The sequence below is a fragment of the Gavialis gangeticus genome, unplaced genomic scaffold (genome assembly GCF_001723915.1).
Source record: "Gavialis gangeticus isolate Ggan-Ray unplaced genomic scaffold, GavGan_comp1, whole genome shotgun sequence".
NCBI lineage: Eukaryota > Metazoa > Chordata > Crocodylia > Gavialidae > Gavialis > Gavialis gangeticus.
In genome coordinates, this window is record NW_017728994.1 from 59,794,130 (window position 1) to 59,806,795 (window position 12,666).

The following is a 12,666-nucleotide window of genomic DNA, read 5'->3' on the forward strand; positions in this document are numbered from 1 at the left end:
CCATGGCAGGGGGTCAGACTTGATGATCTGCTCAGGTCCCTTCCGACCCTACCAACTATGAAACTACAATTTAGTTGATGATAGAAACCATCCCCACAAGGGTGGTGCTGCAGGTGGTCACAATGACTGGTTTAGGAGTGCCACAAACACTGAGTTGCAGTCGGCATGCCTAGTCTGAGGGCTTGGGTGATCTGGTTCCTCTTTAACTGAATTGAGGCTTTTTTCATCAACTTAGAAGTCAGTCACTATTCTGTCCTCAGTAGAGTACCTTAAAATGTCTGTGTGAACATCTGTGGTGTTATATCCAAATTCCTTTTCTTTCTGAGATGCAAGACACCATTTCCTCAGCTATTCAGGTTGAGCTAGGATATTTTAAAAAGACTTCCCTACCTATAATACGTCTGGCTCCCAGCCTCAGAGTGCCTCACAATCTTTAATGATTTATCCTTTCAACCTTCCTGTGAAGCAGTGAAATATGGACTCCGGATGGAGAACTGAGGCCCAGAGAGGCAGATTCTTAAAGGTATTTGGGCTCCTAAATATGCACCTAGAGTATTTGCAAAATCATGCAAGCACCTAACTCTCAGGTGTGAAAATGCTCCTGCAAAGTCCACTAAACATCTTTAGCCCACTAATCTGGTCCTAACTTGCCAATGACTGCATAAATAAGCATAGGTTTCCTGCATTTCAGGCTAGCAGAGTAACCACCTCTCCTTGTCTAGAAGCCATCAAGATATCTGCAGTAGACAGGCTTCAGATGAATTCAGGAATGAGTTTCAATTTTATACAAGCTTAAATTGGTTGCTGCTCATTTTATTAAACCATGTACTTTATTGATCTTTAGGGCTGGATAGAAGCTGAATTAATAATATATGTGCCATTTATGGAGGAATCAATATACAGCACCATAAACTCTATTGCTCTCTCTTTAACTTCACATATAGTCTGAAGTGTCTCCTGTATGAATCATTACCCAATAAACCTTTGTCTGTCTTTTATATTTCTTCCATTCTGATGCACATATTACCTTTAAAAAATGCACTGATGCTTTCTGAAGGTAGAGAAAAACGAATACTGAAAAACCACTCCTGCTCCCAGTCAAACCTCATGGCATGCTCACAAGAAGCAACTATATGGTAGAGTTTGTAACATTTGTTTTCTTTGCAGAATAATTCACTCTTCAGATGGCTCTACTCCCACATACTGTTGGCTCACAGATGATGTTTTTATATTATATCAGAAAAAAATCTAACATGTTTGTTCAGACCTCTTGTTATCACTTCCCTTGGAGCAGGGCATAGAAAAATCTTTTTCTCACCTGGAGTTCCTCTTTCAGTCTCTTACTGGAGGTAGGAGTATAGCAGTGATCCCTTGGCCATTGGCATGACCACACTTAGTGTCAGAGCATGTATAGAAGTAACAGAGAGCGGGGAGGGACCATGCATGTGACAAGCCGTGTGGTTCCCAGTAGAGCTGGCCATCTTCAGGTCTAGAAGGTAGGTTGTACCTGGCTCATATCCCTACCTGTGGGATGCAGGTCACATGCAGTGAAGGCCCCTGCTGCCCAAGCTTTTCCTTTGAGATCTACTCTAGCACTGAATGTTTTATTCCTCTTTCAGTATTACCACAAGGAAGTCATATACCAACACATGGCAAAGAGGGACTTAGGGTGGCTGGCTCCTTGCCACCTGCTTTCTCCTGTACCCATGTGCAAGGGCCATTCACAATCCCATTTCTTGTACTCAGGGACTCAAGTAGCATGCAGGTGTACATGCTGGCAGCTACACTAGACTTAAGAGACGGAAGGTGGAATTGTGACTGATGAAAAAGATGCATACTTTTCATGATATTCCTCAAGTGGCAATGTATGCACTGGCAGGACATTTTCTATATACAGTAAATGCTTTGTTATCCAGCATGAGTGGGGCAAGGGGGTGCCAGTTATCTAAAAATTCCAGTTATCTGAGAGTTATATAGAAGACAGTGCCACACTGGTAGTGCAAATACTTGATGCGCATGCCGGATAGACTTGGCAAAGATTCTGACTGCTAAAGTGAGAATTTGAATTGGGGGATATTGGAAATTCCTGCTAATAGAGTATTCCAGTTAGTAAAGTGCCGGTTAACACAGCTTTTACTGTACTGCAGAATTTGGCATCTCCAGCACTCATTGAACACTGATGTATTTTCCTCTTCACAAGGTTTCTCCTTTCCGATTTTGCTCTGGGTGATTTGGGCCCTGGATTCTATCTAACCTTGACTCTAAAACAGGCTTGTGTGTGAACTAGGGCAGCGATTTTCAAACTGTGGTCCATGAACCCCTGGGGTTTGTGAAAGATGACTATGATCAGTCAGAAGTATGTGAATACTCACACAATTCAAAGGGGTCTGCACCTCCATTCGAAATTTCCAACTGGATCCACACCTCCATTTGAAAATTTTCAGGGGTCTGCAAATGGAAAAAAAAGGTTGAAAACTACTAAACTAGGGTACTGCAAGTCTCATGCCATATCTTCATTGCTTCCCTGCCCAACAGTGGCCATTGCTGAGAACCAAGGTGTGACAGGATAGCATCCTAGGGGTCACCATGCTCTCCCCTAACGCCCCCTTACCGTGTCAAGTTAGCCTAAAAGCACCCTCAATTCTCTCCTGCCATGTCTTTGATGTTATATGTATCATCAGGAGGCTGCCTTTTCATCCTCTTGGACACGGTTTTCCTGCTGTACACTGGCCCCATCTCTGTAATGGGTATTTCAGTGCACCCCAGCCTTATGGGCTATGCATGGCTCCAACCACCCCTTTACCACGCCCCAAGCCTTGCTGATGGAACTGACATGCTTCAGTCTCGTACCGTCTCACTAGCACCCAGGCCCTCCGCCACCCTGTCTCGCTCTGCGCCCTCTCTGGTGCCCAGGCCCTCCGCAGCCTTGTCTCACACTTGTCTTGCACAGCACCTTGCTGGCGCTCAGGCTCTCCCAGCCTGGTCTCGCACTGCACCTCGCTGGCACTTGTCAATCGCTGCCCCCTCTCTGGGGCTCAGCAATCACTCTCTCGCAGCCCCCTCTCTGGGGCTTCTCGCTCTGCACCTCGCTGGTGCTCGGGGTCGGCACACTCCCAATGCAGCACCTTCTCTGGTGCTCGAGGTCTGCTCACCCCTCGGGGTCGGCACACTCCCAATGCAGCACCTTCTCTGGTGCTCGAGGTCTGCTCACCCCCCAATGCTGTGCCTTCTCTGACACTCAGGGTGGGCGCACCCCCAATGCTGCTGTGGACCCCCTGTGAGGCCTCCTCCATCCCCTTATAGCCTCTCCCAAGCCACTGGTTTAAACAGCAAACAAAACACCAGCCCCTGGACTATAACATAAATTCATGCCACTCGGCTAAAACATCATTCGAGCCACCCCAAGGGTGCTCTCTCTCTCACCAGTATCAAGCTGCTCATGTATGCAGGCCTCTTCCCTTTGCTCACTCTGGCAGAGCTCCTTCCCCCTTTGCTGCCAGCAGGGGACTGCCCGCCAGGCCTCAGCCCTGGGGTTTAAATGGGAGCCAGGCCCTGCCCCTTCCGGTCAGCTGACCGCTAGCAGGTGTGGGTCACTGGCTCCCTCCGGTTGCCATGGTAACCCGCAGATGGGCTCCTTCCTCACAGCTCCAAAAGTAGCAGGCACCTTAGTGCCCTGCTACACAAGGCTTGTTTACTCTCTCCTGCTAGTGCCAGGCAATTTGGCAGAGTGGGGGCAAGAGGGGTGCCAGTGGCAATGTAGACATGGCCTCTAGTTCATTTCCTGGCCATCATCTTGTCTAAACGTAGATATTTTTACATACAACATTTTATTAGCAGATGTTGGTAAAAGGATTTGACAGCCAAATATCCTACTTATCTGATTATCTTCTCTTGGGGTTAAGGTATTGACTTGTTTCTGTTGCAGAAGTATTCAGTGAGACATCAATATAGGTCTTTTATATAGAGAGTTAATTTTCCTCTTTTTTTAAAGAGGATGGATAAAGGAATAAAAGATTCATGTAACAATTTGTGTTCTTTTAACTAATTGGGTTCATGTATCATAATCTACAGGCATGCTAAAAGCAACTTTGTGAGCAAGAATATTCATGGAAATAATTAACTGTAAGCTATAAATACTGGGGAATATTTAAATTTAGCTCTCACTAGAAGACTGAGTGGATGGGATTCAGTCACGCAGAACCCAGGCTAATATGCTTTCAGGCAAACATAATAAAGTCAGTGAGTATTTTGCCTAGGTAAAACATACAGGACTGAGGCCGTGTATAAACAAAATATGATTATTTACTTTAGAAACCCCAATTTTTCAAGATACCTTTAAACATACTTTCCATATGCATCAAGACATTGCATACCACAGTATAAAACAAAAATAATTAAAATAAAACTAAGCTTTCTAAGGGGCACTACAAACACCAAAGGACCATACCACTGGCATGAGGATTGAAAATGGAAGTTCACCCACTAGTTTGATACCCTACAAAGGCCATCCCCTTGGAAATAGATACCATAACAAGCAACAAATAAGATCCAGGGTATACCGTGTGAATGGATACATAGGCTTGGAATCAAGCTTCATCAGTAAGAGAGAACTGAATTATTTTGAACTGCAATTAATAAGAGTTGAAAATAAGATTGAAAATTTTAGTCTTGGTTTAACAGTAGTGAGCCCACTCCTTAAATAAAGTCATCCTGTGGGAACTGAAGGCTGAGCAATAGCATTGGACACTTCAATGATTTCTCTCAGTTTGTTGCTGAGTTTTGGATGTGCTGATTATCCTCTAATTCCAGCGGGAATTGGCAAGAATCCACAGCTGACAAGCTTTCTGCCATGCTTCAGGGTCTCATCATGCACAAGCAACATGTCTGTATAGCCCCATTGGCTTCAATTTGCAGAAACTTTCTACAAAAGGCTTGCTCACATTCGCTGCATATTTTGCACCCGTCCTATTGTGATCGGTTACCAAGAATAACCCTAGTAAAACAGTTTACTAGCAGGAGCATTCACGAAAATGGCATGTTTAAGGACACATTAGTGAGTATTCACAAAAGAGAAATTCTGAATGTATACATGTCAATCAGTACGAGCATCAGAAACTTGACAAGAAGATTATGTTCAGTTAGTCGGGAAACAAAAACAACCCAAAAGAAAACCCTACCATGTTATTACATGTCATCCCCAAACCGTTCACATTGTGAAAATCAAATATTTGTGACAAGCCGCTTGCAAATAATCTCCAGGTAAAAATATTTTCAGGCTGAGATTTTTCAGTAGAATTTTGAGTTACAAAGAAAGGGATAAAAAAGATCTGTTTGTAAATGAGTTAAAAACAGAAAGGGAAGAAAAAAATGGCTAATTATTATTCATTATGGATTCTTTTGCCTGTTCTCTTAATTGGCCAACTTTTATGTGGCAATTGCAAGATGTCAGAACTTCATAGCCCAGAAGTTCCTCCTTGAACTTACTTCTGGAAGTGAACTCATAACCTGAGGATGGCGGAGCTGCTAACTGAAAGGATACCAGTAATTTTACCTACTGAATCTTTATTGATAATTGTGATGTACATGAAGGAAAGAATTATGTTTGACTTTAGTTTCTAAAAGTTACTTGGGGGTCTCTAATGGCCACAAATGGTCAGAAACTCACTGTTACATCAGATTTCTTCTTCTTTTTTTTAAATTGTATATCTCCAACAGCATGTGGCTTCCTTGGATGGTGAGTCCTACCCTGCCTCAGAAGAAAGAGTTGCCTACTGACTTCATACCACCAAAGGAAAACTGAGGGGTTGTCAAGCCTTAAGGCTTACCATCCAAAAATTAATAAGGTCTAGTTTATGTGAGTGGTCAAGATCACAACCCAAAGTTTTATGACCAAATTAATAGCCTGAAGAGATTTACCAGTACCGCAGCAGACATTCGGTTTGAGCATGTTGGGAGGGGGTGGTGGTTTGAACTACATAATTGCTACACAGACAAACAAGTCCTAATAATAAACACCATAAAAATGAAATGGCAATAGCTATTTGAGTATATAATTAACATCATGAATAAGATTAAGTGGATCTATCTGCTGAGGTAATGTAAATTTTTCCATCAAATCAATCAGTACTGAATAATAACTCTAGCATAATATATCTGAGTAAATATAAGGTCTTATTGTTTCCCTAAGCTGACAACTAACTAATCAACACATATTCAGAGTGGAGTACAACTATGATTAAAAAATAAACACCAAATAATACAGATTCAATTGAAAACTTTACCATTTGATTAACGGCATAGGCATGATCTTTCCTAGTCATCTCCTCCCACTGTGGAAGACTTGGTCCATCCACACAATAGAGGCACAACATTGATTGGAGAATAAATCAGAAGAAGATTAAACATTTAGCATGTCATTTTAAAATACCCCAATTACAGCACAATTAATCATTGTGCATATTAAATGCACTGCGATAAAATATCTGCAGTCTCAATTATAACTAGGTGCCCTTCAAAGCAGTAATCCATGCTGCAATGATTATTTCTCCGTTATAATCTGGGTGAAATAAATTCTTCCATACTTACAGGTCTGAGTTGGCAGCAAGTTTAGACAACTGAGATTTGCATGAACTCCAGATGTTCATATATGTACATGATAGGAAAGGAAGGTCTGTGAGGGTTTGCATTTTATGACGATTCAACAAGGATTAATAGCAAGGTTAACAGCTGCCATCTTGGCGGGTGCATCGGGGTGGAGGGGCGGTTTTCACAGTTAAAAGAGTGAGTAGCTACAGCTTGAATTTAAGGGTCAAATCACACTTTTGTCCTCCCTGGAACAGACAGGAGATGTAACACACCCACCCGCTGGTTCACGGATACAAAAAAGGCAATTTTTTCATGTTTTAGAGACCAGATGCAAAACTGAGCCCCTGGCTGTTCATGGACTTTGGGTCATGCTCTAGAACAGGACTATCCAACAGAAGGAGGGTGGGAAAGGAAGCCGAGACATCCTGGCTTTAGGACCATCCAGAGCAGTAGGGTGAATGACTGCCACTTATGAGCCCAGGAGCTGTACATTAACTCCTCGCAGGCCACCTGCAGCCTGTGGGCCACCAATGGACAATGCAGAGCTCTTTCAAATCCCAACTTTGGGCCATGTTCACAGCTAACCTTTCAAAAAAGCATAGCATTTCAAATAAACCTAGCCTGAGGGATACTTTTTGGTGGACGTCATACAGAACTCAGGGGTTTCAGCTGTATTACTCCTTGAAATCAATGAGGCTGCTCATGTGCTTAAAGGTAATAATGGGCTGAAGCTGGATAAGGGTCAAAGTATTCATAACTTTTTCAGGAATAAACAATGGTGCTAAGTAATCTAGTGATGTGGAATAACAATGGGACTCCAGTGATGTCTAGATGAAAGGGCCATGGAGACGTTAATGTTCGTGGAAAAGGAAAATTGGCAAGTGGTTTAAGAAGAGGCAAATTCGTACTACGTAAGCAGCTGAAATACAAATGGGATATGCTCAGCGTGTGAGAGTGGATCTGACACTTGTATCTGGGAATGTCGATTATAGCAAATGAAAAGCCAGTGTCTAAACAAGTGGAGATAAATAGGGCTGTTTGAAATATTGAAGTTGGAGAGAACAGGGGAATAGGGGCAATAGTTCTTGTTGGGTGGGGGGTGAAAATAAAAGATTTTGGCACTGCCTCGCAGACAGGCCTGTCCTGATCAAACATTCAGCTGTGGGATTGCTGGGGTAGCCTCACCCTGATAGGATCATGAACTGTCACACCTTGCAGAAGCACGTTACGTGGGGGAAACAGAGGCAACCCTGCACACAGCAGGAAGTGTTTATAGCAGGCAGGAGCAAGAACTGAGCAGACCACACTGATTTCTAGAGCGGTCAGATTTTTTTTCCTCTCTGTAAAAAAGCTAAGATAAGCCTCCTTTATGAGGCACTGCAGTCTGTTCAGATGAGGTTTGTTACACAAAGGGTTTGGGTGAGTGTGTGGTTTTTGGCATAGCGTTGGCTGAATCCACCCGGGGAATAACAACTGGAGTGGAAATCCCATGCAGACAGCCACAAAGAGATAACACACCTTCAATTTTTAAGGGGAAAAGCAAAGGGTAAGAAGTTTCTGACACCTCAGTCCCTACTCATGATCATGATACTACTTGCTACTATTCACATGTATTTTAAAGGCAAGCAAAGGGAAACCCAGATACTAGGGCCTTGTTATGTGCTACACTTAGCACATGTTTATTTAAAGCACAGTAAAGTGTACAAGTGAGTTGGTGGGGCAGCAGGTGATGCACAGATTTACCTCAGCACTTCAATGTGCAAAACCTATGCTGTGTATGCTTGCAACACTACAGTGACTTTTCTAAATGGCAAATTGACAAGTGACCTACACAGTATTCATCTACAAAAGCTTTCCTCTAAGGACAGGAATTACGCATAAACTGGTATAAGTGATCAGAAACTGTTTCAAATTTCTGACACAACAGAAGTTCAGTGCATGTAAACCAACTTCAAAAGGCCAAAACTGGTTTAAGATAAACCTAGATGAATGTAGTTTCAGATTTAACTGATTTATGTTAAAGCAATATATTCAACTTCTGTCCCAGATCCCCTCCAGATTCAAGTTAGCTCACAGTCCCCCAGCATCCCAGGATGCTTTGCAGGGTAGGTGGGCTAGCCTTGGCCCAAGTCATTTGCTCCAGCCAAGCAGGGAGGTATTCTCTAGCCTCCCCCAGCTTCTGTCCTGAGCCACTGCAGACTTGTGGCTGCACTTCCAGAATCAAAAGTGAATGTCTGCTCACTTGCTTGTGGTTCAATTTACACAACTCACACTAACCCATGAAGATTGAATCAATTCAGCCGTAGGCTTTTTGACTGTGTGTACTTAGCCTAGCAGTATTTACTAGATTTTGGGCCCTGTTTTGATATTTGCCAAATGCTTAATTGTAATATGTTATCCAAAAAGCTGAGACCAAAAAAGCATTAATTTTTCTTTAGACTCCTTTATCTATGGGAAGTGAAAGTATATCACAATTCATCTCTTATCAGAGACAACTGTGCAGGTGGAACCATAGCAAGTTTTTTGGTCCTCCTACCTTCATTCTGAAGCAAGGACACAAATCCCACTTCGTTATGGATGCATATTTATCTTGCGGGCTATTTTGGAGAATGAATGTACTGGTCCTGCAATACAATGAGGGTGGCAGTGAAAAGAAAGTTACTTTTGTTCCTGTTGTAATTTACTCTTCAAAACAGTGTTTTTTCTAGACCTTTTCCTCTGATGAACTAACTAGTAAATCCAGTTGTGTGGAAATTGAAAAACATCATTTTACAGCAGTCAAGGTCTCTAAGTATTGATCACAGTGTGTTAATATACAATTCATTATGCATATCTATTGAATTCCAGGCTACTTTTATTTTGTCTAAATCTTTATTCTAGAGCTAAGTAACAATTACCTTCACAATTAATTTCTACAGGAAGGGCAATTCACTTCACTTATATTACATTATTTTGCAACTTATCAGCAATAACCCATTGCCCTACTTCTATACGGTGTCTTTTCTAATGTGGTTATAGGTAGCTATAGTTGTTTTCCCACTTTGTCTCTCTGAATTGAGCATTACAGACAGATAAAGAGTATTTCATGCTTTTGTTCCTCTTGCAGGCTTGGCCACATTCCTCTGTATTTTCACTGTGGCTGCTTAAGTGTTTTTAGCACATAATTAGCTACTGCACAATTTCTTTATATACTATTGGATTATGTTTTGCTGGTGTACTGCTTGACCACGCTTTCTGAGCTTTTGGAGGACCAGGCATTCAGTTGATGGAAACCACCATATATGCCCACTGTCTTCAGTGGAGATATATCAGTCCTCACCAGATAAGAATCCGTGACCAAACACACATTAAAGCTCCCCTTGAAGTTCACAATGATATGGATCCAAGCCTTAGTGAAGCAGAACATAAGAACTGCCATTTACTGGGTCAGAGCATAGGTCTATATTGCCCAGTAGCCCATGTCACATAGGGCAGAGAGGGGATGCTGCAAGGGAAAGTAACTGGGTATTACCAGAGTTTTTTCATGCAGAAGAGGAGTGGGAAGAAACAATGTACTTCTATAAAGATATGAATGGCAAATCCTTCTACCTCTGTATCAAGGCATCTGTGATGTGGTTGTTGCTGTTTAAGTACAACATGCCCATTGCTGGAATCGCTCCCGTGCTGCTGATCTGCATTACCACGCAGAAGCTGCCTTCTTTAACACCAGGCTCTGTGGCTGATAGACTGATTTTGAGTTTACAGGGCTGAGATAAAGAAAATGAGCAATGTGGCAAGTTCATCTTCCAAAGGAACTTCATTGAGCCACATTCTACCCAGTTGTACTTTCTCCACTGCCCCCAAATGGTTCAAAGGGTGTAAACCAGGGAGGATAGTAATCTGTTGTCTGTTCTGGGGCTGAATTTGATTTATTTGTAAACATAAAGAAGAAAATCACTCCTCTCCACATGGTGCAAGTCATTTCCAAGACTCTCCTTCACACATACAACTCCCATATAACCCTTTAAGTCTTAATAGGACCCACTGAAGTCTTGGAGCACAGTACTCAGGATTGTGTTTTAGGGACCAGTATCTCATAGATGCCATATATTGTCTTTAAAAGAGTGAACAACAATACTGCATAGGAATGCCAGTATACAGAATCAGACCTCAGCGAGGGAAAAATACTGAGGCCAGCTTGTCTCTCTGCTAGATCAGTGTTTCTCAACCAGTGGTGGGATGTGAAGGCCATGTAGGTGGGACTCCAACTCATTTGAAAATTTCCATTAAAGATTAATATAATACTAAAATGTATGTAAAACATAAAAATACACTTCTTGGGACAAGTGGGTTTTTGTTTTCATCATGGCAGGACCAGGGTTTTTTGACAAAATGGTTGCTGGGATGCAAGATGCAAAGGGCTGAGAACTGCTGCCCTAGATAGCGTGTTTTAAATTACATTTTCGGGGGGTTAGTTTGGACCATTTCAAGCAGCAGTCCTTCAGCCACTTCAACATCTATGCTTCCACAAACATGTCTTAGCAGTATTATTTCAGCCAAATTCTGCTCATCTCACTAGTAAAAGTCTTCGATACCTGCTTTGACTTCAGAGGAGATTTTCTGGATGTGCATCAGTGTAAATCAAAATGGGCCCTGGCCTATTTCTCTAGCATAAATAGATCTTGAACCCCACAACAATAAACACTTGGGCTAGAAAGATCCTCATTCTGCCAGAACTCTGTTTCATGTCAAGGCTGCGTTAGTACAACTGGGTGACAGATCACGTACGTTTGTTGGTAATGCACTATGCTTGGTTCTCTCAGAGGTTTCATAAAGGAGAGCAGCACTTGCCTGTTGTTCACTTCAATTTGAGAAACTATTTTTAGAAAATATGGAGAATATATTTCATAAATAAAATCCCATCAAATAATACAAAAAAACTGCTTTAGCAAACCAGATACAGGCGCTCTGGAGCAAAACCGTGACTCACATCACCGCAGCATAACCATCTGCTAATAAACCAATGCCTCTTGCAAGGTGAGTTGTTATACCAGCTAAGTGCTTGAAATGCTATCTAATATCTCTGTAGAAGCAGCTTCAAGATAACCAGCAGACACCCCACAGTTTTGCCTTTTTCCTCTTATTACAAACAAGAGAAAATGGGAGTGTTGGAAAAAGGGGTTAATCACCATTTCTCCCCCACGAAAAGTTCTTGTGACCAGTGACTAAGGATTCTCAACAAGGGTGCTGCAGCACTCTGGGGTGCCTCGAGATCCTTCTTTCAAGGGTGCTGCAGGTGCCACACAATGTTAGCACTGCTGGGTGTGCAAACGTGATTCACGAGACAATCCTAGAGGTCCCAAACAGAAATCCATAGTCATGGCCTGAGTTCTTTGCAACTAAAAAGCTACTCCGTTATTTTTCTGTAGTCAGAAAAAAGAGTGAAAACTAGGACCTGGCATTTTCTGAAGAGTGCCTCGAGTCTAAAAATGTTGCAAACCACTGGAGTAAGCTAATAAGTAAATAGGAAGCAAACGCTGAAAACCAAAAATCACACCGTATGGATTTACTTAAAGTTGATCAACCAAAGGATCCGAAGAACACACAATGCGACAGAAAGCCGAGAAATCAGGAAAGGCAAAAAACATTTCATAAGCTGAGAAATCTGAATCAAGTTGCATGGGAGTTACAGCAAGTGGTGCAGATATCTGGTATATCTGCCATACAAAACCGAGGAGCTCAGGGACATCATCTGATTTATGCTGGTGTATGTGCAGAGTATCTGTCCCTGGTTTACACTGGTATACTCCAATTCAGAGCAGCGAGCATGATCCATAGTGGATGTAAATCTGCTCACTTCAATGAAGTCCAGAATGACGCAGCTTTACACAGCTGAGCATCTGTCACCATATTTACAGCACCGTGTTTCTCAGTTCCTCCCATCCTCTGTTCTTCATCTCCCACTGTGTTCTATGTAAGCAATTTCTTCTATTGTTTCTTTTATCAAACGCTCAGTGAATATTAAAATCTCCCTGCATTACTGTGGTAACCACTTGCAGTTATAAGCGCTGATGCCAAATCAAATGTCTTACTCCAAGCCCA